Source organism: Vidua macroura, chromosome 5 (genome assembly GCF_024509145.1).
Source record: "Vidua macroura isolate BioBank_ID:100142 chromosome 5, ASM2450914v1, whole genome shotgun sequence".
Lineage (NCBI taxonomy): Eukaryota > Metazoa > Chordata > Aves > Passeriformes > Viduidae > Vidua > Vidua macroura.
In genome coordinates this window covers 57187085-57191091 of record NC_071575.1, presented here as the reverse complement: position 1 = coordinate 57191091, position 4007 = coordinate 57187085, and positions in this window count along the sequence as shown.

Below are 4007 nucleotides of genomic sequence, written 5' to 3'. Positions count from 1 at the left end.
CCACTACTAACTGGTACCTTGTTAAAGCAAGAAGATCAGTGAAAAGGCACAATCTACATGTAATAAGGCTGTAGTTTTACATTTGTAAAAATCAACAAAAGCACTCCTCAGTGTGAATACCTGCCATGCAGACAATACAATGCAATAAAGCAACATGACTTGAATTTGGTCAATGGCTTCCCTCTAACCCTCTAAATATATTTGACTATGCATTAATGGAATTTTTATTAAGAACCTTACTGTTACTGACCATAATAAAGGCTCTTTCATGTACGCGTATCAAAATATCTCTCTATGAATTTTAAAGTACTCTGAAAATAAAGATTTTTACTGAACTAGTGGGTGAGAACTAAGTTTCTTATCCCACAGTTTCATATGTATGAAGTTCACTGCCATTTAGACAAAGCTATGATTTCTGTTACTGAAGAACTGAACTCTCTAAATTATAATTTCACAATGAATTAAGCATTCAACTGCACACTGTCTCTCTTTCTTCCTTACTTTTTCTTTGTTCACAAATACAATAATTTTCTGCTTCATGTAAATCAATAGCAAAAACTTCCCTACTAAATAGATGGTCAATATTCTGGACACTAAACAGGTATTTAAAAAAATAATTGAGGCATGTGTCTAGATAAAATATTTTTTCTAAAGATGGCCTAAGACGAGCAAATGCAAAGATAGCAAATGTTCTCATAAAATCTAACCAAAACTATTATTTTTCTTCAACCATGAATCCATATTCCCTGACTGGTCTCCATATCAAGGAAAATGAAGAAAATTGCAATTCTCTTGCATTCCTTCCTTCTTATATTTGCTATGGTTGTTAAAGAGGTGCTATGGATTTTTATAAAGAGACTATAGAGTTGTTTACTAATTTGTCGAAAATATAAATTGTTAAATAAAGTTGAGGAGCTTACTTTCTTAGTATTATGCTCTACTGCTCTTCCTTTGAAAATTTTTTGAGATATAACAACAACCTTATATTACACAGCTCTTGTATGTAATTCATGTTTTTAACATTGTAAAAAACGTTTTAAATGCTGCTATTCTTTTACATCTTCTTTTGCTCATATTTATCTCAGAATTAACAAATCTAATCAATAATGTCCATTCAGATATTCTCTTGATTCCTTGAAATCAACATTTGGAATTGAATGCAGATTTTTATTTTATCCCAAGCGAAAACTCAGTTGTTGGCTTGAATATTATTGATTGTTAATTCTCTCTGAATTATTCTGAACCAGTACAATGCCATGTAACTTACCCACAACTTATTTAAACCTTCTATTTTCAAAGCAAATAAGCAAATTCAAAAAGGACAGAAGGTCTCTCTGTAAAGACCTGAAGAACATTATCTACCTTCTATCATGTACATGCTTGATGCTAAATGAATGTTAAGATTTATCCTCTGTAGGTTATCTTCTCACCTAAAATAGAGGTCAACATCACTACACAGACTTCACAGGTCTGCCATCCTTGCAGAAAGCAGAGATACATACACACATCATGTTCAAACTCTGACATAGCTACAGCTTACAACAGGCTTCAAACTATGCCTTTTCTAGTCAATTTTGCTTATAATTTCAATGTGACCAACAGCGCAGCCTTAGTAAACAGCTTAAATACTATTTTAATTTCCTTGCAAATATTAACTCCAACAGTAATGGCAGAATAAGAGATCTGTGTCTTTGATTATATGAGAACAAATCTGATTTCTGAAAAGGGTATTTCACTTTGATATACAGCCTTTAATGTAGGTTTCTATTTTCTATTCAGCTTTCAGACATCTGTTCATTACTTTAATCATTGTTTTTCTTACATTTCCGTATACACAGGTCTGAATACTGGGAATTTATTGGGAGATTAGGGGGCAATAAAGACAGACCTCACATAATTTCCGTTGAAAATCAAAGTATGTGGAACATATCAAGAAATGGGTAAGCAAATTAATTTGAGATCACATTCTGCCACTTCTTCCTAAAGTAAGGCTTTACATTGTGAATACTGTCACTGTAGGGTGAAATATTTTTCAATACAAGACCCTGCAGAACAGCCAGGCCATTACTGGAAATCAAAATGCACCTACAAAACAAATCAGCAGTGACCTAAAATTGCATTTTAAGAGTGGTTTTAAGTCTTGTCTTTGACAATCAAATCAAAATGTAATGTTTGAAAATCTTTATTAATTTAAAATTTCTTTGTAAAACTATTAAAGGTAGTTGTATAGAAACAGAAAGGCTCAAGCTCAGTGGTTCCCGTATTCAGTGAGTGGTGCCTTACTTTCTGAGTAACTGAGTAGTTCTCCAGCATGGGAATTAACCTGGTCTCAAGTGAAGAATGTCCGTTTTCAGAATTATCAAAGCAAGACTTAAGCTTCTGCATGAACCTTCAAGCTCTATTTAGGTGAGCAGTCATCATGACTCCCACTCCTCAGACTGAAAGCTGGATGTATTTTCAAGGGAAATCCTCTTGTCTAACCACAAGGTAAAGTGTAAGATTTACTATATAGAATTCTGTGGACTCTACTGAAAGGTATAGTTGCCTATATACATCTACAGCTGTCCCTTATGGCTTTAGAGTCTCTTGATCTAGACATGATACTACATAACTCATTTCAAGATACTTTTGATTTTTCTTTATAGTAATTTTTAAAATATGCTATTTAAGTGGACATTCATTACTCACAGCTATAATGGAAATCAAATGTTTTCATAAATACAGAAAAATGCTTAATTTACATGTTAGTCCTGGAAATGCAATGAACAGCAGCATAACGTGCAGAGGCATTTTTGTTGCTTAACACTTATTTACATTTAGTCTGAGAAGAGGAATTTTGAAAGTCCTCATTTTTAAAAAATGCTCATGAAGCTGTACAACTTTACAACATCAAATTGAATACTTCAGGATTCCTAGAGGGATGATGAATTAAAGTTGACTTAGAAGGAAAATATAGTGCTTAAGTTAGGCATGGAAGGTGATACAAAGATTTTGCCTCTACATATAAATGCTCTTTCAAATGATATGGAGAAGGAGAATATAGCTTAGCATGTTGTCTTAATGCTTGAGCTGTGCTCTAATCTAGTTTTCAAATACACTAGAAAAGAAATTCCCATGAAAATAAGGGAAAAGAAGGTGACATCTTGGAAGGAAATGTTCTGGTACCCAAATGTAGTTGTACTCAAACAACAGTTAAAATTTAATCTCTGAAGCATGTTTGAACACATTAATCTATTGCCCTACCAGTTCAGGATGAAACTATTCTGGCAGAAAATCTTCTCTAAAATCAAAGCGATTACATTGGCAATGTCCTCATAATGCAAAACTGAGTTACAAATATCTAATCAAGTGCAGCCATACTAAAAAGGTCCTTACAGTCCTGTCTTGTGAATATTGCATCATTCATTTGCAATTTTATGTTTATATGTTTAAATGGCAAACAATCAGGCAAACCTGGGGCTTCTGAAGCAATACAAATCAGCTTTTTCATGGCTTTTCTATTATGCAAGTAAAACACAGGAGGAGATAATGGGACGTTTTGTGACTAAGCTCCTCTTCTAATCTGCCAATCCTGCCTGTACTTGGAATGTGACTACCTTCTGCAGAACTTAAAATATTAATTTGAAGACATTGCTATGGAGACTCCGAACAGAAAAGCTGAACTACCTGGTCTCTCTTAAAATATTTAAGCTTTTAATCATAAGGGATACTGGCACACATGTGAACTCAAACCCTCTAAAGTGGATTTCATACTGATGTGTCGCTGCCATTTCAGCGACAGAAACCGCGTGCCAACAGCAGTCCCCATAAGGATCGCAGATGGATACACAATGAGGAATTGTTTCCTTTAGCATCTGTGGTGGTGTCGAGGCGCAATACATCGTGGAGATTTCGAGCCACACCGTGCAGGTGAGGGGACTGGGAGAGACAATTCTCTGGGCCACTTCTGTCGAGACCCCATGTCAGCCGAGAGCAAAGATTCCCAGAGGAGGCTCGGGGCGGGCACC